General features: G+C 38.4%; 1 long non-coding RNA gene across 1 annotated transcript; it reads left to right on the forward strand.

Annotated features, from left to right (window-relative positions):
- The first annotated feature begins 1,312 nt into the window (after positions 1-1,312).
- LOC148354563 (uncharacterized) lies at positions 1,313-25,877 on the forward strand. The gene is made up of 4 exons (XR_015852531.1): positions 1,313-1,414; positions 3,792-3,855; positions 22,950-23,144; positions 23,623-25,877. It is a non-coding gene; the product is annotated as an uncharacterized LOC148354563 (long non-coding RNA).

Consider the following 25,877-nt stretch of genomic DNA (forward strand, 5'->3'; position numbering starts at 1 on the left):
CAATTACAGTTTTAAACAAGTATTTTTGAAATAAACTGTAATATGTAACGGGTGTAATAATAACTCTGGTTTTATTGAAATTCCTGCTGAAATATGTTGTATAGTTTTTGTGTAAGTGTCCTGCAATGATGAGTCCAACAGTGCCACCTGCTTGTATGGGGTAGGGTTTGGTTTGGCTTTTGACATGTGACCGGAAGGCGGGGTTTTTGGCAGTCTACAACGAGCTGTCAACGAGATCAAAGCCAGCAGAGAAGCTTACTACATGTTTTGACTCATTCATTTGCAGCAACTGCAATAAAAACCTCATCATCCAGTCCAGCGTGAATGTTGATATTTGGTGGGACAGGTACACCGCGGTTACATATAAATAAATAAATATATATATATATATATATATATATATATATATATATATATATACCGGACTTCCTGTGCGGAGTTTGCATGTTCTCCCCGTGCTTGCGTGGGTTTCCTCCGGGCACTCTGGTTTCCTCCCACATTCTAAAAATATGCATGTTAGGCTAATTGGCTGGCCCAAATTGTCCCTAGGTGTGAATGAGCGAGCAAATTGTCTGTCCCTGTGTGCCCTGCGACTGGCTGGCAAGCAGTTGAGGCTGTCCCCTGCCCACTGCCCAAAGATAGCTGGGATGGGCTCCATCACCCCTGCGACCCTACTGAGGATAAGCGGTGCAGATAATGGATGGATGGATGTATATGTATTTATATATTATTTCTCCATATTCATGAGGTGGTCCCACCCATCTACTTTGCTCAGGGTTTTTGAAACCATCACAAAACCACAAAAATGCACTCATAGTTAGTGCTATAATATTTCAGAAAAACAGAAAAAGTTTTCAAGTCATAAAGTTTAGTGATAAGTCTTGAAAAGAAAAACAAAATATTCTATTTATTCACGAGGAGTATACGCCTTGGTTCACAGATATGTTTTACATAAACAGTCAAAAGTGGGCGGGGCCTTTCACAAAATGTACTAAAAGTTAAAGTTACAATATTTACAAAAAAGTGAAAAAGTACACAAGTAATAAAAGTAGTAAAGTAAATGGCTGGGTGTAAAAAAACAAAACAAAACAACACCTATTCATAAGGAGGCCCCTCTTATCGGTTTCCCGCTTTTCTGGCAAGGTTGCGTTTCCATTGTATAAACTACAAAACCATAAAATGTACTTGAAGCAATTGTAAAAAAAAAATCCGAAAAAAGTAAAAAAGTGCTCGCGTGATAAACAGTAATGGATGTGTGTAAAAAATGTTTGACATATTCGTGAAAAGGTCCCGCCCTTCGGAACCGGAAGTAGAACTTTTCAAGTAAAGTTAAGTCAAAAGTAGCAATTTAACACACACCCACGAAGACGTTACAACAAAAAGAACTGTCTACAACTCTTCAAAGGCACACCAAGTACGTTTATTCTTACGTTCTAATGGTTTTACTTCGATAATGTGGTGGTAAAAACGTCAATTTAATAGAGCAAGTTGAAACGTTTTCGAGCAGTGCTAAGCTATCTGGATAGCTAGCTAGCTCTGCCTCACTTGATTGTTAGCAATTAAGCAAGTGCGGTTTCCGGGTTCGTATTGGAATACAATTGAAAAAGATCAAAGTTTTCGAAGAACAAAGGTCATCTTTGTTGTATAATTTAATATCGATATTTCTTTGGATCTATAATATAAACTATGAATATTAAAAAAAAAAACCTGATCTAATGAAAATGATATCACAATTAACAACAAACAACTCTAAGTGTGACATTATAGCCCCGAACATTTCGTCGTCCTCATGGCTTGAATTCAAATACAATTATTGAAATTAATGGTGATATTGATGGATTTAAAATCACAGTTTTATGGATTTGAGCAGCCACCTTAATAGTGGCGGATTATTTGATAAACAAACAGTAAAACCTGATTTTGGAAGCTCTCCACGCTGACCATTAAATTTGTGTGGTTTCTTTTCCAAACAATGCAAAATATTATTGTTAGAACCAGCCATTTGTTTTAATATGCTGATATTGATATCTTCAAAAATACTTAAAAAAATATGGGATTTTTCTTTTCTGTATTACTTGTTACAACATTGAATTGCCATCTTTGAAAATGAGAATATTGTCCAAACATCCATCCATCAATTATCCATGCCGCTTACCACCAGTAAGATCACGGGGCTGCTTTAATATTTTTTATGATAATTCATTTTTTTGCCATGGTCAGCAATATTCAACGATTAGACTTACAATATTTAAGGTGACTAGTAATGAATCCAGAATAAATGACATTTTCCCCATTTGCATTACACAAGATAAACGTTATTATAATAGGTATTTTCCATACTTATTATTTATTTATTTTTGCTAAAGGAGGGTAGCCACTGAATTTTATTCATTTTTTTTCTTTTGGGGGTAACAGAAGGTATATTTTATAATGTTTAGGCTTTAAGGTGGCTATTGCTCAATTTTATTTTAGATTTCTTTTTAGGCCAAAGCAAGATGGCTTTTGCTCTATTAAAAACTAGGCTAGAGGAAGTCGGCCACTAACTGCTATTAGTTTTTCACATTTTAGTTAGACTTAAAGAAGGCTATTTCTGAACATCATTAATTGTTTTTTAATTTGTATATTGTTTTTCTTGCTAATGTGTCTACTGTTTTTTTTTCCGGCTAAAATAAGGTAGCAGTAGGTGATTTTTTATTGGGTTTTGATGATTTTTTTTTTTTTTAGGCCAAAGCAAAGTTGATATCACTCTTTATTTTTATTTTTTTCAGGCAACGGAAGGGTATTATATTTTATTCTTCTGGTTGGTGCTCACACAGTTTTGTAACCCAAATCATGGCTTGTATCGTCGAATAAATCCCCAACAATGCCAAGGACTGTGTGAAGGATTTTCCAAGAAATTAAGAATAATTTTGTTATCAGTTGCCTTGGAGTAAATTCCTGAATTCCATAACTGAAATGATTTAAACACCTTCTTAATTTGATCTTTTTCATTCCAAAATGTCTCTTTGAAATGGTTTTATTTTGTATAAAATGTAAAGTGTCATTGTTTAAATGTATGTATTTATATATAAATATATATATATATATATATATATATATATATATATATATATATAGTGAAACACATTTAGTGAAACACAATCCAATAGACTCCTGGGATTTGTTGACGCCGCCTTACAATGTTTATAATTTACGATGTTGAACAAAATTTTTTTTCGGCCCCTCATTACACAATTTTTCCAAATATAACTGCGTCAACGATCAGATGATTTTGCGTGCCCAAAAATGTTACAAAATTTTAACTTTACAGTGTTGGAGCGTACGACGAGTGACATTTCTAAGATACATGTCTTCATTTGGTTGAGGTCATAGAAGATTCTAGTCTGTTCTTGGTTTGTGTCACTGCATCATGGAAGTACACAGTCCATTGGCTGAACTCCTTCCCACAATGTCTTTTTAGTTTTTAATCTCGTATGCTTCGTAAAGACTTTGCACGTCGGCATAACAAAACTAGTTTTTGTACTGTGTTGTATTGGCTGTTCATCCCAAGACTTGCAGTGATGCTAGAGAGCGAGAAGCAGAAACATAACCATGTAAAAGGAGCCTGCTATATTCAAGAAATACGAAGAAGGCACATAAAATGAGACCTTTGCTAAGATGCATAGCAGTAACAATGGACGGTCAAAAACAATATTAAGAATAAGGAAGAATTTTAAGCAAAAAAATCGTATAAAGGCATAACAATCTTTGCAAGTACAAGTTTTAAGATCAGATTTCATTTGAATCCACAGTGTCCTCACCTTCTGCATCTACCTCCTACTCCATTCTACTAGCTCAAGTCACGTCCAGCCTAAGGTAAGCATACTGGTCAACTTCCATGGCCTTACAAACCTTTGGATATTTCCCTTACAGTATAAAATACATTTTTACATTATATGTTTTTTCAAATGCTTTAATTTATGTACATAGTTGGACATCAGTCATTTGATATTTGATATTTAATTGTTTTGTCCTACTCTGTACTCATAAAGTACATGCTTAATAAATTATGAAAACATGGTTTTCTCTAGCTACTAATGTTCTCTGTTACGATTTTTTTTCCTCAGACTAGCATAGCTTTTTATGGGACAAGGTCACTACATTTGCCAGTAAAGCTCATATTTACTTTGTTTTTTATTTTAACTAAACTAAACTAAAATATTCATCAACAATGCTTGAAATGTAAAATTTTAAATGAGAACTGGTATTTCGGGAAAAAAATCATCAGCATTTTTATTTTTGTATACCAAACTTTCCGTTGTTCAGTGGTTAGAACATGTGACTATTATGCGAAAGTTCCCCGGTTTGATACCGGGCGGAAACATATGGTGGCTTGGAGAGGGATGGGCTGTATTTGCCCAAAACACACTACAGGAAATGGTGCCCCTACAACCCGTGTGGTTAAGGGATGCAATCGACCAACCATACCAAACTTAAATATCAATGATGCTTGTATTTTCCCGCAAGCAATGTGAAGTGTCGGCAACTGTTCAGGGTTTGTACAGATGCTTGAAATCCTTGAAAATGCTTGAATTTTAATGTTTTGCTTTTATGGATTGAAAACTGCTTGAATTTTGGGCTAATTGCTCGTAAATGCTCTAAATTGTTGATATGTTTGTCAACAAGTCTGTTTAAAAATGGTTACACTGCTCTTTATTGGCTTTGCTTTGCCATTGCATTTCCTTGTACCTTGTGATTAACTGCAGCCGACATTAGTTAGTATGGCATTATCCTATGAAGCACCATCACCCTTATGGGACAGATGCATGCTACACCTAAACAGGGCTTTTTGAAATGTGTTTTAGTGCAAAAATAATAATAAATAAAATAATCAATTCTGAACATTTATTATGGGCCATGCAAAAAATGAATGTAGCGTTTCCCAGTGGTATTTTGTAATGGGAAAAACTTCTATTACTGTCATTTTCCCCAACACTTAAATGGGTTTAGATTTGTCACAAAAAAGAAATGTATTCACAATTTACCAAAGTATTATAAATCGTATGTCTTGATGGATGCACACATCAAAGTAAAAATTGCATGTGAAAAATGGCACAGGTATTTGTGGCTCACAGAATACATGATTCAGACCAGATTTTTTTCTTTTAAAGGTACTGGAGAGATTGGAAATGTGGCTTTGAAGGTCTTTAAAAAGTGCTTGAATTTGGCCATGAAGGGGTGTACGAACCCTGACTGTTGTAGGCTTGGGCTGAACTATGAACTTTTGTTGAGGAATCTCCTCATTCAGTTTTAGGAGCAAAATGAATACCCATTGAGCAATAGATTTTCTATGCATATACCTTTTTTTGCCCAGAGAATACAGTAACCATTTTTTTAAGAAGGTTCAACAAGCAGTTGTACTCTGCACAAGGATGAAAGGTGGTGCTAATGTTTTGGCCTATTTTTTATGATGGATGTTGTTCATTGTGGCTTTGGATCCGCACACTTCCCCAAAAATAACATCAGCTCACTCAACACTGAGATGATTGGATGTGAAAACATATTTCAACAAGTAAATTCCTCTTCCATCTCCAAACGGGTTCTCTGTTTTCTATCGCCGTGTTTTATTGACCCTAGAGAAAAGCAAAATGCGGGTCCGTTTGGAAGCCATTTTGAGACGCGTCATGGAAAAAAATGGTATACAGTATAAGCATGTCGCCAGCGTAAAAAAATCTTTGAAGGCTGGCAGCCATGATAGATTTGACACGGTTGAAGAGCTTAGCCTCGTTCCACCCTTGGTTCTGTTGGACTCTTTGGAGTTTGAGGAGTTGTTAGCTTCAGTCACAGACGATCGTTACTGGATTGATTATCTACATCGCTGTGTTCTAATCAAAAAATGGCATCAAGTGTATTTCTGGATCTCAGTTCTATCTATACGTTACCGGAAAACTCACCTGACTGCTCAACTCCACCTAGCGAAAACTAAATTATCACCACGTGAGAGTGCCAAATAAAAACCACTAGAACACTAATGTAGATGACATAGGAAAAGGCATTCAATTTGATCTCATCATTACACTATTTTTACTCACGGTACCACATTGCTGAATATGTGGGGCCATGAATAAAATAATTTATTGACTCTGAGTTGGACTTTGAAATACATGAAATAAATATATTATTGGCTCTGCATAGTACGTGGTTCACACTGGATGGTACAGGCGAAATAGGAAAATTGACTCTGAAAGTCCTTAAAAGTGCTTGAATTTGGCTAAGGAAAATATGAACGAACCTTGACTCACTGTAAGGATTATTTTAGCACCCTGTAAAATCTTGTGGAGGTTTGGAACTCAGACCGTCCCGTGGCCCGTTATGGCGACGGGCCGGATTGCGAAAGGCTGAGCTAATTGGATCGGAATACGGCATTGAGTGTCGGACAACAAAAGATATCCATCTCTCCGGCAGTTGTCGGGCTCTTTTGTGGGCGGCCGGAATGCATTTGCTCATTCATGCTACTCTTCCCGGACACAAGGACAGGGAGAGGGCCACCGGGATGGGATCAGTCTGGCGTGGCCTAAAACCCCCAATAAGGTCGGCTTGTGAGAGGAACTGCCGATCTAAAGCCCCCCACACCCAAAGCCCAGGGGTCATTTGTGTGATCATTACCATAATCACATTAAGGCTGCAGGAGATTAGCACCGTGGCCTCCGAGGTGAAACTCTGCTTTCCACCGAGGCTCACAAAACACTGCTCGGCTACTTGAATGGAATTAGGAAATAGAGCTTGTTTTTACACATTGACTACATTTAGATGTAGGTCATAATCTGATTGGAAAGGCAGAGGTAAAACCGGGCCTAAAAAATTCCAGTCTGACCCGAGCCAGGCCTGCAGGTATTAAAGCCCGACCCAGCCTGAGCCCAACTAATACACTTTATTTGCAAAACCCAGTCTGAAGCAAACCGCAAATTTCATATTTTATTTGTGAGGACTCGGAAGGAGGAGTGTTGATTAATGATAAAGAATTAAAGCCTGTCTTTCGTAACCATACATCCATCTGTAGGGTCGCTGGGGTGCTTGAGGCCCTCTTTCGTAACCAAATCTAAGACTGTATAAACATTGACATGTTTTCTTATTTCTTTGTCGAATCAATATATCTGAATGAGGGAAACTGATGCGTATACTGTACATGAGTGAAAAAACGGGCAATGAAAAGACACACTAACCAAATGATTGGAATTGAAAAAAAAACCCTACACAATAAAATAACCAGTGTGACTTTAACACGCGTAGAAAAGGACTATATTTTCCCTCGGGTAGTGTTATAAGTTTACTCTTTAAGTGTTGATTTAACACTTTTTGTGATAAGCGTACTCTGTTATAGTGTATACATTAACACTGGTTATTGTAAGCGTACTCCGTTATAGTGTACATATTAAGCTGGTTATTGCTAGTTTATTCAGTAATGGTGTTAGATGAAAACTTGGAGTACTCTTTTACTATTACCTTAGTGAACTTACAGTTCTTATCTACGAGTGTTAAATTCACGGTGGTTATTTTTCTGTGCGGTCAGACAAAGACCTTCATCAGATTATTGTGAAGGTTAACATCATCGTAATACTGCTGATATTCCTTTTCCAATCTGATTACTGCCTGCATGAAAACTACTCGATGTAATTGAACGAGTCAGTGACGATGATTTTGATAACCATAAAGGCATTGAATAAGTAAAATGTCTTTTTGGTGCCAGTAACGTCAATATTTGGTGCCAATGTCGTTGCTTCTGACAACAACCTAGTGTGACAAGATGAGTGTAATTTGGATATTGAGACAAAGAGAGGTAAGCTAGCTAGCTGCCTGCATGCGAACGTACCTATTGATTTCCACCAGCATCATCCTCGAGACGAAAACCCCTCCGGGCAGGTCAAGAAGTCATAACATTCCCTCAAATCTGCCTTCTGACGTCTAGGGAAAAAAAACGTAAGATCTTCCCCCAGGGTTCGTAACGTCTCCAATTAACCCTGATTACAGAGACGGGGCGTTTCAATGAGGCCTGTAACCTGAGATGCGGATCAGCTCCAGAGGCCAACCAGGAACTCACAGCTTTGGTCTTGAAGTTCAACCACAGGAAACGCCACCTTTAGTTATTGACAGCACCGATGCTTTAAAAATGTTAGCAAGGTTTTTTTTTCATTTTTTTTTTCAAAAAAGGCCATTCTTTTGATTATGAAGGACCGATCCACCATATGTGGTCATAAATTAATAATTAAATGCTTATTAATAAATGCCATATAAATCAATGAACACAAAAAAATTAAATACCTAAATATATGACATAAATGCAATTTATGTACACATTCAAGTTTTTTTATTTTATTTATTTCGGTATTTTGTTGTGTATTTTGTCATTGATTTATATTAGTCTTTAGTTTATCATGTATTTCTATAGGGTATTTGATCACAACACAATTGGATTCAGGGCAGCATGGCGGCACAGTAATTAGCGCGTGTGCGGCACAGTTCTGAGGTCGTGGGAACCTCCTGCGTGGGTTCAAATCCAGCTCCCGGCCTTACTCTGCGGAGTTTGTATGTTCTCCCCGTGCTTGCGTGGGTTTCCTCCTGGCACTCCGGTTTCCTCCCACATTCCAAAGACATGCATTTCAGGTGAATCGGCCGGTCCAAATTGTCCCTAGGTGTGACTGAGCGAGTGAGTTGTCTGTCCCAATGTGCCCTGCGACTGGCTGGCAACCAGTTCAGGGTGTCCCCCTGCCCACTGCCCGATGATTGCTGGGATGGGCTCCAGGACCCCCCTACTGAGGGTAAGCGGTGCAGCTAATGAGATGAGATGAGACAATTGGATTCAAATGAGGAGACTGCCCAGTTGCCTGAGATTTTCACCTATTGGTTGATCTATGATGAATAAATCAGCTGCTGCACCGATCAACCAATAGGTAACAGCTCAGCCAGTTTGATCCGTCCATTTTATTTAAATAAGTTTGTTGTGGCAATACCTCACTAAATACTCGACTGACTATGTGACCAATTTAAGGCCAGATACATACACGACCAAATCGAAACGCGACCAAAAGAAGACGCGGCCCAATGAATACAAGACATAATGAATACTCGACGAAATTCACAACACAATGAATAACGGAATCAAAAAATAACACATTTGACAACAGAACAAATATCGAAATAATTTACAGAATACACAAATTTCTTTCAATTGTCTTTATCGTCATTGATATCAGAGTTGTGAAACATTGTGTGCAACAAGAATAGACATGGCACACCAGGGTTAACTTGTCATACTTAAGATTTTAAAGGAGAAAAAAGAAATGCACGGCATAATAAACTACATCAAGGGTGTCCTAACTTTTCAGACAGAGAGCCAGATTTGGTTAGCTGCAAATGTGTGAGGGACAATCACATTTGCTCAACCATTTTTATGACCCAGTCTTTAATAACATTACCCCCAGAGAAAGCTACTTGGCGATCAGCGCCGCGACCTTCTAGCTCGCATCTTTTTCATTTGACTCGCGGTGTTGGTCTTTTTGGCTCATCCCACAGTCAAATCTGTGTTACAACACTTGCTGTAGGATTCATTTCCTTTATTGGATCCACCAACAGCATTCAGTCATTCTTTCCGGTGGGTTTTAAACCTACAGTATAATAAACATCATTTTCTTTCCAAAAAAAAAACAATAAAGCAATGGAATGATATATATTTCTAAGCAACATTCACTATACTAACTCCCCACAAATATTAAAATAAAACACCTGCGATACCCATGAATCACCGCAGCGTGGAAGTCCGGTCATGTGACCGGGCCGAGTTTAAAAATTTGCGAAATGCAAAACTCAACTAAAATAGCCGTCGCAAAGACAGCGATAATAAAGGGACGAAAAAACAATGCGTGCTCACAGAAATGATAACAGTCAAACTGGAGCAAAATGAAGGAGGACTTACTGGTGGTATTTTGCTTCGCTTGACACACGTTAACATTTTGCGTTTTCTTGACTCGAGCTCCAATGCGCATTAACCTGCGCACTCCCGTTAGGAATTCTGGAAGCGCAGTTGTTTCTGATTTTGGTGAAGAAAATTCTCTTGGAAGCGGCGGCTATTAGTTAACTTTCCTTTTTTTTTTTAAATTTACAGTCGCCCTGTCGGAAATGAGGATGGTGGCAGAAGGGCTACTGCCAACCTTCTGGTGACATGGGGATATTGTATGTGTACATATATTTGGGTGATACCTGATTTATTGATGTTTAATCATATGGTATTTTTTCATGAAAACATATCTACATCTGTCAGGATAGTCCCTTCATACCCACAATTTATGTCTGAAAGTTCAGCCACAGGAAGCACTGCTTTTAGTTATTGACAGCGCTGTTGCTTTAAAGCCTTTGTTTTTAAAGGAAAGGCAATTCTCGAGGCGTTTGTGAGCTCCTGTGACTCGCTCATAAAAAGCAGTAAAGTGCAGTGGCGAAACCTCTCACGGTTACTGATTGATGGAACGCGCCGTTAGCTTCCAAGCGTGTTTCCGTTTTTCTGACCTGTTGACTGACCTGCGTAATTGCCTAGCGCAAATCGCTAACCGCGGGCTAAGAGGAGGTTACTATCTCTTTGATGAAAAGCTTTTGGATCCCACTGACTACAGGATTTCCTCCTTAAAATGTACCTGGTTGCTATAGCGATTCCACAAAACTGCTTTTGGGAAGGGATGTATGTATTTATTCACAAGAATTCTTTCTTCAAATGAGGCTGAGCTTTTCACCTATCGTTTGATCAGTTATGAAGGAATCGGCTACTATGCGGAACAACCATTTGAATAGTATTTTGTTTTGATGCACGACAGGAAATGCACGCCAAAGAATACGCGACCCAAAAATACGCTACCAATAAATACGCTTTGAAATAAGTACCGCAATAAATGACATGCTCGATGAAATAAATGGGGAAATCTGCATGAGAATACGTGCCCAAATATATGACAAAATACATGAGTCAGGTCAGTTCTTAATAATTGTTCCAATTGTCAATTGATTACCACCATGCAACTTGGCAATGGATGCCTTTTGCGTGCCTTTTTCATATATCTTAAAATTCGGAAGCTTTGTTTCCATGGTTACCATATTTTGCATCTCCCTTTAGCATCATTTAAGGTCCTGGGACATTTTTGCAAGAGTTTGAAGTAAACTAAGTGAAATCACGGAGGGAGTTAAGTCAATTGCATCATAGCATACTAATGATGCTGTTATACGAACCAATAGCAGACCAGTATTTGATATGACGTCACAAATAACACATATATCTTAAAGGTGACAGTGTGTAGTGTTTAGTGCCTCCTAGTGGTACAGAAAATCTTCATTCAGTTAAAAAACATCGATTAAACTATTAAGCTAAATGACATGAACTATTGTACCAATGCTAATATTTATAAAAATTCATAGGTGGCGAAATTTGTATTTCTTATCCATAGCGGAATCCATACCTGGGAGTCGCCGCCATGTTTGTCTGGTATCTTGCTGCTACGCTGTGCTCATTTGACAATGCTTTTTCTACACATTAGGCAATAGAGAGCCATCCAGTGGTCAAATGTTACACAATTAATCGTTTAAAGACTTAATTTTTCATATGCACCAACACCACTAAGTTCAAATTTTGGAAGTTTTGCGCCCGCAAAATGATTTGTATAGTGGGGAAAATCCCAAAAGGAGGGGCAGAAAAAAATTTTCTTAATGAAAAGGTAAGACGTCACAAGGCAGGGTTGCGGTATCCCCGGATCTACCGTATAAATTAAAAAAATATATATATTAGAGTAGATGCGGTTTATATACAAACACAGTTTATAGTCCAAAAAATATGTTCAACATTCAATAAATTTGGCCTGTCTGCCAAAAAGTACATTTGGAATAGTTTCTGCTTCTGTTGACTGTCATTGAATTTCACAAGCAGTCACGATGTTGAGCCGTGTTATTTGTAATGCAATAAAACAAATGATCACTCGCATCCTCGCCGTAATGTGACCGCAACGTTAACTGTTACATAGCAACAAACTGGCAAATTTTTCGAAACATTTACTGAGTCAACATGCCCGAGCAGTTTAATCATCAGCCCGGAAAATGTTAAGTTTGTCTCGCCTAGTTGCAGACTATCCGGCAAATAGTCATTTAGGAACCAAAAAAACCATCCGATCTGTGATTCAGCTTCACCAGAGCGTGTCACCAACCGGTTAATGCTAAACTAATGAGTTTGTTTCTATCCTCTATGGAGGAGTGATGCTGCCGTACATAGAATGTAGGAATAAATAACTACAAAAATATGCCGTGTAAAAGATGAATGTGTAAATAAATTACAATACTTAAGTATATGACATGAATACAACTATTCATTTATGCATTTTATCATTTACTCAGTCATTTTTGTATTTCAGTATTTGTTTTTTTTTGGTGGTGTATTTTGTCACAACAAAATGTTATTCAAGTGAGAGGAGGCAGGCCAGTTGCCCGAGCTTTTCAACTTTTGGTTGAACTGTCAGAGACCAGAAACGGAGACGGGACCCACTTGCGTTCTTTTTACTCAGCTTTATTTAGAAGGAGGAAAGGGCTTGCACCCACGATGCGGTGATCGTCGGTCACGGGTAGCAGATCGCTCGGAACGCGGAAGTAGCACTTCCGTGGCGAGCGAAGGCAGTGTCGAGAGCGGGGGAAGAACAGGTCGATGGCCGGGGCGGAGGAGCTGAAACGTAATCGGGTTCAGAATAAGAGGTCGGTGCCGGGAATCGGGACAGGATTGCGTCATGAGTCAAAAAGTGCTTGCCTAGCGTGGGGCTGAGGTTTGCAGACGAACTGACAATTGTTGACAGGAAGACGGGGGTTTAAAAAGAGATCAGCAGCCAACAGAGCAGACTCAGGTGCCCCGCATCAGTAATCATGACATGATCGCTGATTAAGAAATCAGCTACTTAAGTCTTGTTTCCCTGTCTTTCACCAATTGATGAAAATCTTGTTTGTTCTGACAAAATGCGAGACACAACGTTCAAGGATATGCACAACGATAGGCACAAGGAATAAATGACAATTTAAACGACAATATACGCCACGATATACACTTCAAATAAATGTCAGTATACGCAACGATAAACACATCGATATACACAACAATATACTCTACAACGTACACAATGAATATATATGCGACCTCGTACGTGACAAAATCCATGACCAAACTTACCACGGAATAAGTGACGAAATGAATAACAGATGACAAAACGCACATTGATACACAAAATACACACCAAAACACACGACTGAAAAAAATGCATGACAAATTAAATGACAAAATACATAATAAAATACATGGTAAAATGCATGAATATACGAATAAATTGTATTTACGGCATATATTTACTTATTACGGCATTTATTCATCTCATGATTTATTTACTTGTCATATATTTGTTGCTATTTCTACAAATGGCAGGCTTCCTTTTCCATAATCCTGATTGTGCCGGAGCAAACCACATAAATCACGACTGAACGTTGGTAATAATAACTCCAGTCTTGCCGTCCGAGTGATTAATGAGATTTTGTCGTAAATGTTGGCAGGAAAGAAAAGTTTGAGCTAAAAGCGACTTTTCTCAGGATGTCGAAATGTTTTCTTTAAAACTATGCGTTGTTTGCACGCGATTAGAACAATTTTCCCAAAGTATTCCACTCTTATCTACACCCATAACCTATTTACACACTGCATTAGTTTCAGTTATCTAACTTGGTTTTACATGCCAGTAAATTGTGTTGTTAAATACAGTATATATATATATATATATATATTATATATATATATATATATATATATGTTTTTTGCTTAATTTGGTTATAAGCTTGATTTTGTCCAAAATAGAATTGTTATTTTTTTTTTATCCATATGTTGGGCAAACTATGGCCCATGGTCCCTCCTCTGAACAAAAAGTACCACAAAGCTGTTCTTCTAACTAATATTGGTTTCTCAAAATGTTTTATGCTGCATTGTGTATATTCAATGTCAATTGCATTTTTAATTTTTTTTTTTAAATTGTGCATTTCCTCTATGGTAATCCATGGTTTATAGTGTGGGTTCTGTTCCATGAGAAGAATAGCAAGTAAAATAATTTGAATGTTAGGGGACACTGAGGACAAGAGTGGTTCCAAATTAACACATTTGCATATGGTGTATTTTTTATTTTCTCTAATTTCCTTACCGTTTCTATTATTTTCATTTGCCGTGCCAGGTTAAAATGCTTGACAGGCGGTATGTGGCCCGGGGGTCATAGTTTGCTCACCCCTGAGCTAGAGGAATATCATTTTCACAAGTGCTTAAGGATCTTTCAGTTGTCCATCACTCTTAACAGTTTTAATCACTAAATCTGTTGATTGGTATAAATATTTAAATTTTATATCTATGTTCAATTCGTACGATAAAGTTACTGATTTTCAATTACTACTACTATTTTCCGAGTGATCACATTGTCTAAGCGCTTTCAAGCTAATAATGACACTCTTAAATGGTAGGAGGATATTATTTTTCAAAATCCTTCTATAAACTTTCTGAGACCCAGTTTTCAATACTTGGCAGTTTGGCAAATGCATTTACTTCATTTTAACACAAATATGTCCCTCGAACCTAATAATGACACCCTCTTCCAATAATTTATTACACTTTCTTTAACATCCAACAGAAAGAGAAATGCAAAAGGACAGTGAAAAAAGAGACTGAAAGAGGGAAAAGAGGAAAATAAGGGAAATAGACGGATAGAGATAAAAAGGGATACAAGAGAGGTAGAAAGAATGAGAGAGAGATAAATGGAGAAAGAAAAAAAAAAGGCTATAGAAAAAACAGGAAAAAATTAATAGAAAGAGAAATAAAAACATGAAAGAGGGCAAAAAAAGAAAGAAACAGATGGACAAAAAGAGGGAGAAAGATGGAAATTCAGCTACAGTTGTGTTCAGAGTGGCGCCTGGCTTTGGTCGCATCAAGTGGACCTATTTAAAACAACAGCTCGTTTTTCTCTCGCGCTTCTCTCACTGTTGTCTCGCAGGCCACATGGAATCTGCTGGCGTGCGAGATCCAGCCCACTGGCCGCATCTTTTGACACCTTTGGTTCAGCTAACCAGAATGCAAATAAACAATGCACCACGCAAATCTGTGAAGTAGCGAAACTGTGAAACTTAAACCCCGTTACAGCGAGGAATAACTATATTCTGTTTTCATTGACATATATTGCTGTTTCATCGAAAAAACGGTTTATATCAAACTGAAGTGTTTCATGTTTTTTTTTACCTGTGGTCCCGGCAAGGAGCTTAAAAGGTGGCAATGTTTAGTCATAAATCTGTCAATATTTTCCACGCAGCGTGACAAATAGTATAGCGTTTGTGCAAAAGTGGGTGTCATGCATACCTCCACGTAAGGTAGCTTGTCATTATTTTAGAAAATGTCTATTTGGAAACTCCCATTAGAGGCGGAGTGCCACTTATTTTTCTTGTGTAGTTATTGAAAATTAAAAATTGGATACTTGAGTTAATTTGGTAACTTACACAAGGGAATTATTGTAGTATTGCATTCATTTGATGCTCCAAATTTGAACAACTTTCTTCTGCCTGTTTCATGGTGAAAACAGAATGCAATTTGGTCTATTTACTGCAACAGCCACCTTGACAACAATACAAAATGACACATCTGTGTTGCAATCTGGCACTTTTTTCCACAATATGCCCTGAACTAGGTGACACATTGTAGCTGTAGATAAGGAGACCTATCACCATCAACTACAATGAGCTAGAACCTGTAACCGAATTTAGATATCCTGGAGCTGTCTCATCAGGAGGGGTCAGGAACAGAAATCATGGCCAGGATAGCTCAAACCAGACTTCAACCCATCTGGAGGGACAAGAACTTAGCTGTGAAATCAAAGATCAGAGTCATGCAAGCGCTGGTGACTTCCATCTTCCTCTACGCTTGTGAGATGCGCTGCGTCAGGAAACTTTTAGGTATCAGCGACTTGGTCCATGTGACAAACCAAACGGTGCGCAACACAATCCGAGGGCACATTGGACCCTACTAAGAACTGTTTTCAACTCTGGCTGACAGAAACTTCAGTTGTGTGGTCGCGTCACAAAATCATCAGGACTGACCAAGATCATTCTCCAGGGAACTGTCCAAGGGGGCAGAAGAAAAACTGGGGCCACAAAATTAAGGAATAGACTGGTGCCAACTTCGCCACGACCCAAGAATAGGCCAGGGGACCGTCAACAGTGGAGAAAGCTGCCCAGAGTTGCGTCCTCATTGGTGCCCCGACGACCCATGCGGTCCAGGGATCAGTCAACTGTAAGATATGGAAACGTGCTAAAATGGAAAGATTTCTTAACGTACTGGAAATTATGTGCTACGAGCCGCTCCTTTTCAGCCAAATATCAATCATTGCTGCCTTAAATACAGTGCCACTTTTTTTATCTATTTTTATACAAGGTACTAAAAAGAAAATAAGTCCATGTTTTTACAACCTTATTCATATAATACATAGCAGGAACAAAACAAGAGGTATGAAGTATTTCATTCAATATTTACAACATACTCATTATATTTCAACTCTTACACCCACAAATCAAGACCTAGATTTCTGCATCCAAATTAAACAGTTGGTGAAGTAATCTATCAAAAATGTAACAGTTTCCTTTCGGCGTCATTAGCGTCATTGTCCAGTCTCCGGAGTTCCCTTGAAATCTCAAGGAACGATAACAAGCAAATGCAATTTGGTCTGGTACTATGGCAACCGCCGGTGACAACAATACTAAAAGACACGTCTGTGTTGCAATCTGGCACTATTATCCACATTGAAGTTGCCCTGACAAAGTTATTTTTTGTGAATGAAGAGACTAACAAAAGGGAAGTATTTTGAAGACCAGAGAATTTTTGTGTTGCATACATTTGTTCCAGTCTACAAGGCACACTGGATCAAGGCGCACTTTGTGATTTCTGGCAAATGTTTATTTATTTCTTTTCTTTTTTTTTCTTTTTTTGATGTGCTTTATAGTCCATAAAATATGGTCATTTAGAATTTATATGAAATCGACAGTTTCATTTCAGAATTGTTGCATTCTTTAGTGCAAATTTTCAAGTTTTGTGCAGGTTCATTATAGGATGCTAGTTAAACGACAACATGCTAGCAAGACGCTTTGAAAACTAGCACTTGCTCGTTAGCAAGCCTCCATCTTAGTCATGACTTCCTTGCAAAAAAAAAAAAAACGTTATCAATGCAAGGCACCATGAACATTTAGTCACTTTGAGAGCACATTACTAGCTGGTTTCCACGGCAACCCCCAAAAAGTTCACATGGAGTCCGTCTCAATTAATAGCGAGCGCATTGACGTTAACCAGTAATCATAACGCTCCAGCGATCTAAGGGCCATTGTCGCCCGCAAGCCCGGGCCCTTCAAGCGCTCTTTTGTGCAGCACAAGAATGGCCCAGTGACCCCCGGCCGAGCCCCCCGGCCCCCCTCGGCTGCCCCTGGTCAAATTTCAGCTAGCGAGTGATGGCTGGAGAGCGCTAACCCAATAGCTTTGATGACGGAAACAAAACAAAAAGTCTCCGTCTGGCCACCACGCTGTCGAGGTCGGCCTTGTTCGCGCCATTTGTGTGTCGCGCTATAAACGCTCCCCAGAGACACAAGACTCTACATATTTTGCATTATTTCATGATTTACTTGCAACTTTTGCCAGTCTACAAACACTACCTTGTAAATATTGACTATCTGTACAAATATTATTTTTTTATATTTCTCTTTGAAGTCTACACTACATGATTCTTCTTGAGTGCCACGTCTAATCTTATTAATGAACAATGTACTGTACTTTCCAGTCAATGACAATAAGGACCATCCTTTTCTATTAGCCGAGCGTTAGCTTGCGGTTATTTCATCAGTGGATGAGTGTTAACGGAGGGTCAGCTTAGTGTCAGTTGCGCTTCAGCTGAGAGTTATTTTAGCTTTATCTGAACATTAGATGAGAGTTGTCTGAGTGTGAGGAGAGTGTTAGCTTACGTTGGATGTTGGTTTAACTTTGGCAAAGCATTGGTTGAGCCTTTGGCTGAGTGTTACCTGAACGTTAGATTACCATTGGTTGAGCCTTGGCTTGAATTTAGCTGAGCTTTACTTAACGGTGGCTTAGTGTTAGCTTAGCTTTAGCTCATTGTCGGCTGATCCTGTTGACTAAGCAGTGACTGAGCACTATTTACCGTTAAATTAGTGTTGGCTAAGTGTATTCTTGGCCATAGATGAACGTCACCCCCGTATTGTCTGAGCGTTGGCTTATTGTTAGCTGAGCATTACCTTACCACTGGCTGAGCGTGAGCGTGAGCTTAAGATTGACCAATTGTTACCTGAGCATTAGCTGAGTGTTCGCTTAGCTTTGGCTAAGTGTTGGCTGAGTGATATCCTAGCGTTAGCTGTACAATAGCCTAACATTAGCTGAGCGCTGGCTTAGTGTTAGCTAAGCATTAGTGTTAGCTTAACACTGACTGAGCATTACCCTAACATAGGCTGAGTGTTAGCTGAACATTAGTTGAGTCTTTGCTCAGCTTTGGTTGAGCTGTTGGTTAAGTGTTAGCTGAGCATTAGCCATACATTGGATGAGTATTGTCTATGTGTTAGCTTAGCATTAGCAGAGTGTTTGTTCAGCGTTGGCTTATTGTTAGCTAAGCATTGGCATAGTGTTGGCGAGCATTGTCTTAGTATTGGCTGAGTTTTAGCTCAAGGTAAGCTGAGTGTTTAAGAAAAAAGCACACCAAACTGAAATTAATATTCCACTTCAGTATAACAAAAAAAATCACGTTTGTATTTTTTTTTCCTTTATCATTTTGAACATTGTTGTTGCTAATATCTTTCTGATGCAACATGACAAGCACCGCCTTGTAGTTATTGCATATTTATGCTAATGTCATTTCTAATCTTTATTCTTTTTTTTTTTCTTTTAAAAGTCTTATCACATGTTTCTCCTAAAGTACCACTTTTGTGTAATCTGGTTGCAAACAATGTTGGTTATATTGTTATCAAGGACAAGAAAGCCCATTCAATTCAATATAGTAAACGGTGAGAGGTTCACATGGTTCTGAGAGGACCACCAGGAGTGTTTAAAAGTCCCTCATGCTGGCTGCCAAGTTCAACAATGCACTTGAAGGTAAAACTTCACCTGCATGCTTAAAAATCAAAACAGGAACTCCTTATCACCGTTACAAAAACTGTTTTGGGGAAGGGATAAAGATATAGTGTATTTGGTTACTTATATTATTTGTGTAGGAGGAAGCACATAAATGGACGGACGAATAAATATTGCTAGCCTTGATCTCACCAAATATTTGCTACATACAACATACCACTTCTTTTTGGCACATTGCATTAGTTAAAAAGACCTGAATGGGACTAGTGAGCACAAGTAAGTTGCAGACATGAATGGACATCTAAAAACGGCAAGCTAATTGGCTAACAGCCTGCTATTTTGACAAACCGAGTGAAAGATAGCTAGCTAGATCGCCAGATAGATGCATGCTACTGTGCCAGTTAGCTAGCCTCAACTGGGAAAAAAAAGATGTCTGTAGCTTCCTAGCTCACATCCATCTGTAAATATGGACAGATTTACAGAAGAAAAGCCATCCAACTGGTCAACTTAACTGACAAATGCATAACTAACTACATAACCAGACATACAGACGTATTGACAGTTGAAGTTAAATGATTAAAACAACTTATGTAGGTAATTAGCTACACAGATAACAGCTAGCTATTTCAACAGAGAAACAAACTACAAAATAGACTGACAGATTAATGCAGAGCTAGCAGGCTAGAAAGTTGGACTCGAGTGACGATAAACAGCCGGCTGTCTCTACCTAGCTAACATCTAGATAGATGGAAAGATTTACAAATAGATGGATGATGATGAATAACATGAACGCTAAACTAAGTGCGACGATGTAAAGAATTGTAAACCATTTGAGAAACTTTCACTTAGTGGCAGTACGGGAGCACAAAGTCGACGTTTACGGACGGTATCTAACGTTGTTGTAGTTGCTCAATCCAAAGGAAGCGATAACTGCTCCTGCTCCTTTTACTGCTCTTTCGAAACATAGCCGGAGTATTATGTTATGGAGAGGGGGGCCAACAGACGGCTGAACAAAGGCGAGGCTGGATAACAGCTGGGCCAGTATAAACAATGCACGGTCAGTACCGGTGCTTAAAATCCTTAATAATGCTTGAATTTTAATATTGTCTTCTGTAGCCTATTGAACGCAATTATTACCCAACACCTATGGTGCCATTTTCGTGTTTGTAAATCGTGTGACGGATTGAAGATTTGTGTGCATCGTTGAAACAGAATTCATATCAGTTTATAGCAGCCTATTGGCCCAAAAGATCATAGCCCATCAATAGGAACATCTCAAAATAGCACAAAGTATGTGCGAGCAGCAAGACGAATGAATGAAAACTTCATTTCGAACATTAAAATAAAAACAGGACAAAAACCAACAACAAAATAATGTCACATAACATGTTCGAAAAAGGGGTAGTCAGAAGCCGATGCTTCTTTTCCCTACCCCTCCTCTTAATGTCTAAATACATCCCAATCTCACAGATACACACATTACATAGGTCAGATATCAATAATTCAAATAATAATAGTCACTTATTTTATACACTAATCATCGTAGTACCCATCCCTCAACGACATCATGCCACTGGTCACCAAATATCACTGCGACACCAATGATAATAACAACCATAAAAATAATATTTATAATAACAGTTATGATACAATAATAGCAAGAATAACAACAAAGTTAACCGTAGTTTTAAACGCAGTATTTCCAATCTTCCGTATCACTCTTATCCCATTTTCTTCAACTCTGTATTCCGCCAGTCATGTTTTTTTAGCGACTTTATTCTATTCATAAAAGTGAACAATAAAAACGTTCTTTTGATGGGCGTATGAATCTGATTGATTTTAAATAAATATAATAATAATAATATTAACAATTATTTAACATCGACTTGTATGTATCCACTGGTAGCCCAAAAAAACGTTATAAATTTCTGCAGATACAGTATTTTCATACAGATTGTGTAAACATACGATTAGAATGTGCAGAGAAGATCTGCGTTTGATTAGTTAAGCAAGTTTAGCTCCAAAAATGTGTCATTTGGACCTCTAATTTTGGGCTTCAATCGCTCTGTTTTCAACGTGATTTAGTACGAGAATAGATCTGAATCTTGTCTGTTTTTGACATGAACTATTCAAAAATAAACATTTTAAATTGAGTTGCATCAAATGTATCCTAGGAATAGTCGTGTCTATCGAATTGAATGTGCTCCAAATGAATCTTCTGATTTTTAACCAAATGCAGATGTCTTTAGAGTCTTTGACTTTGTCATTTATCTAAAGTTGTCCAAATTTAGCCCCCAAAATGATGTCTTGTCAAATTTAAACTTTTAACTAAATCTTGACGTCTTTTTCTAAAAACAAGTCTAAAACTGGGTTGTCTTTAGCCTATTCAGGGTAGGCACTATCTAGTCCAAAACTTAAGTGTACAAATTTAGCCACCGAGAAGACGTTTTTTAGAAGTCTTGAAAACTAGCTTTTTCAAATTTTAACCAAAAATGACTCAACCAAGGCTTCTATTGACATCTTTTCAACCGTTTTTGCTGAATATGTGTTCACCTTATCTAACCTTCTAATCTAGTCCTCAAAACAATGTTTTTTGGGTTTTTTTTTGCAATCTTTTGAAAAATTGTTTTTTTCCTCTCTCACCATTTACAAGTCGTCTTTTTGACGAACCTAAGCTTGCCCATTGAATATCTTTTCAATCCGTTTTTGCCGGGCACGTGTTTGCCTTATCTATAACTGCAAGGTTTCAAATTGAGTCTCTAAAATGACATCTTTTCAATGTCATGAAAAAGGCATGTTTTTAAATTCAACTTTTTACCATAAAACCTCAGCGTCTTTTCAAGCAATTTTTGCCGTGCGGGTGTACTGGAGCCATCCCAAAAATCCATTGGCCGCTCTGGCCGGGCCCGGACTCTCCAAATGGATGTTCTTCCTCCTCCAGTTTCCCAGTGGAGGAGTCGCTCGGCAGTAAGGGGAGTGTTGACACAGCTGATGCCTGTTATTGCAAGCAAAATCTACGGCCCTGTTTATTTGAACAGATAGAACAAGTTCATATTTACCCACAAGTTCATATTTATCCCCGCAGGCAAATATTGTAACGCTGCAAAGTGGCTCCTCCTACGAGAATAATCGTCTTTGTGACGTCTCGGCTCCCTGTGCGTTTTAGGATCAATTTGAAGGGTTCTGTTTTACGAGTTTTGTGATGTTTTAATGCTTTTGGGCCATCATAACTGTCTGATTTGCTTTTATGATATCAGCCCTCGCGGCTCCTGAGGTCCTCTGGCAGCGGCCTGTTGACTGTTCCTTGGGTGAGGACCAAAACCTCTAGTGGAACAGCATTCAACCACTTTGGTCCTCACCTAGGGAACCGTCTGCCTATGGACATCAGGTCTGCAGGGACCTTTAAGAGGAGGCTCAAGACCACCTTTTTAATATTGATCATTTTCTTGAGTTTTGACCGCTTTAACATTTCTTCTTTTACTGTATCATACTCAGGGTTGGGGAGTAACGGATGACATGTAACGGCGTTACGGTAAAAGGATACTAAATAAAAGTAACTGTGATCCGTTACAGTACAGGCAAAAACAAAGTATTCAGACTACAGTTACATTAATTAACAGGATTCCAATTTGTGCGAGGTTGCGCCGTCTTTGGCCCCTTTTATTCATTTAATTACTGTTTTATTCATTTTTCAGTTTATATTGCTGTGGCTTGTATGTTTTTGGCTTTTCGTCGTCATTATTTTATTTTTGACACTACGCGCTTTTACATCATGAAGACAGTCGCGACGATTGCTGCTTTCCTGGCAGTGCTAGCAGAAGAACAAGCGTGGAGAAAAATGCATTTACTGGGTGAAAGCTGAAGTCTAAACTCCTCTTCGAGAATCATTGTGCAGTGCAAATCGCGCCTGCCAAAAGTTCACATCTTGTCAGCGTCGAAGGACTCCACCTCCAACTTGAAAAAATACCTTCAGGTAAGATTGCTAATATTCACTGTCTCTACCTAGCTAACATCTAGATAGATGGAAAGATTTACAAAATTGTATTGTCAGGCCATGAATAACCTTCTTGAGTCATTTTATAAGTCAATTGAATTTAGTTATCTCCAATATGAAATTGAATTGGTGGTAGTAGATGCCCTGAGAAGGTAGGAGCCTAAACTGACTGATTAACACTGTTGTAGTTTCATTAGTCAATTATTCCTGATAGTGTTCAGACTGAACCAAAAATGATTTTTAAAAATATCAATTAAATACTTGCAAAATATGTTGGTCTGGGTAAATAATTGTCATTTTTCTCAAAACAATCAAAATGGATATATAGCGTTTTGGAAAATAATTTTTCATTTGCATTTTTACATTCGTGCTACTTTTCAGCGTATTTTGTAATAAAGTGGATATGAAGCTTAGCATAATAATTTATGATAGTAATATTATTTCTCTCTCTTTTCAGAGGAAGTATTCAAGCGTTCTTCTGAAGAGCACATTTAGTTCATCTGATACCGTGGAAGATGACCTGGCAGGCAGTTCTACCACAGCAGCAACTCAACCCACCTCGAAGCAAGCAAGGATCACGTCAGGGTTCAATGTGTCACAGGAACGTGTAAACAAGTCGGTATTTGATTTCGTCGTCCGGGATGTGCAGTTCAAACCTTAAAGTCATCCAAAAGTAACTTCATTTTTAAAAGTAATTCAAAAAGTTACACTACAATTACATTTCAAACAAGGTAACTGTAACGAATCATATTTTTTAAGTAACTTACCTAACACTGATCATACTTGACCTTTTTCTTTTACACCTTTGTTTTGTTCTGCAGTGGTTTTTCTTTGTATTTTCATCTTTCCCTGTTACCTCATTGGAGGGTGTGCTTCAATGGCCGAGGCCATCTGCTTCCATACATATCAGTGTGGATAAGTCTCCCTAGGGTCCCTTTCCTCACATGGCTAGTCTGTGCCTTGCATCATATTTTATTTCTATCACTGTTTCTTTTCTTTTTTTTATTGTATTTTAACCACTGTGTGAATAATGTGTTTTGGGTTGTTTGGGCTGGAAGAGTATTTTATTTTCTTCTGTACCCTGAATGCTTATATACGGCACTTTTTTGCCTGACATGTGCTAAACAAATACATTTGATCCGATTGGATCACGCTCACTGTTAAGAGGTCGGAAACAGCCTGGCCCGACCACAAGTATGTGTATTAAGTTGAGCGTGTCATTTATTTATTTTATTCCAAGCTTTGTTGCGACATCCCGGTCTCGTGGCGCTATAGGTGCGGTAGGGAAAGGTAAGCGTTGCGTGCCAGCGGTGCCGCACGGAACCCCTGCAATCCCGCGTGACGGCTATTCCGCCTCGGGATATTTGGATCCGATTCTTCAAGCTCTCACGACGAGCGATAGGTTCGCATTCGCTGTACTACTATTATTTTCTGTAAGCGGGGGCACGTTTTAACTCGCTTGCAAATGATTTTCTTGTGCTTTGCATTGTGTTTATAACAGGAGTCAATCTTTTTGAATCTACATGTTTCAAATGAGCGCAAAGGGCTATCACACAGGTGTCAAACCTGCGGCCAAGGTTTTTAATTTGGCCCCGTGAGAAAAAAACTGCTGTCTTTTGAAATGTCTCCTTGATGTTGACAAATCCAGGCACCCCTTGCAAAGCAACAAGAGCTATGTTACTTTCTCAGTTTTTAACTCTATCTTTCGCTCTTTCTGACTCACTCTCTTTCTGACACTCCCTCTATTTCTCTCTCTCTAAACATTGCTCTTTCATTCATTTTCAGTCTTTTTCACTCTTTCCTTTTCTATTTTTCTTTCCTTTTTCTTTTTTTCTCTTCTCGTTTTCTCTGTCATTTTTACTCTTGTTTTCTCTCTCTCGTTCTCTCATTTTAATTTCATATTTCCAATCTGCAAACATGCAATAAATAACACAAATTACAAATAAAAAATAGTAGTCGGGTAAGAAAAAGGAAAAAGTATGCATATAAAAATATTGAGGTTTTAAAATAAAACAAGGTGCAATATAAATAGCGCAGTTTTGCATTGATTTGCAGAGGGGTGGTCGTGGGTATGGCAGGGAGAGAGTTCAGAGTCCTGACAGCTTGTTGGGAGAAGTTGTCCTTGAGCCTGCTGGGTCTGGCTCCAAGACTCCTGTATTTACCCATATGGCAGCAGCTGCAACCAACTCCAGCTTTGTGATGTTTTCAGCTGCACCGGGTGTATACAGTTCGCTAAGTCTTTAGTCACTGCGATCTGGGATAGTCATCTGATTTTTTTTTTCTTCTTGATTCTATACTATTTTTCCATACTGTATGTACTCCAACGCACCGATAGAAAAAGTTGTGTCTGAAATGGTTTTGTTGAAGTCATGTTATGAGCTCAGTGTCGCATGAGGCAATGCAGTCTCCCGGTACGTCATTGGAGGAATTGGGAAGTCCCCGCGTCTCTTTGAATGGACGGTTTGAGTCATGCGTCTTGGGATTGGGTGGAGCAGCCTCACGGTGAAGGCGGCGGACCCTCTCGCAACCTGGACAGCCACTGCAGCTGCCTTTAGTCGCATTGCTGAAATATAGAACAGAAATTCTAATGCTATATTTTATACTAATATTGTGTGTGTGTGTGTGTGTATGTTGGGGGGATGGATGGATGGATGCATATATTGTACATAAATATATATAATATACATATGTCATATGAAATGAAATAAAAAT

Source organism: Urocampus carinirostris, chromosome 13, assembly GCF_059441175.1.
Source record: "Urocampus carinirostris isolate Australia breed hairy pipefish chromosome 13, RoL_Ucar_1.0, whole genome shotgun sequence".
NCBI classification, from domain to species: Eukaryota; Metazoa; Chordata; class Actinopteri; order Syngnathiformes; family Syngnathidae; genus Urocampus; species Urocampus carinirostris.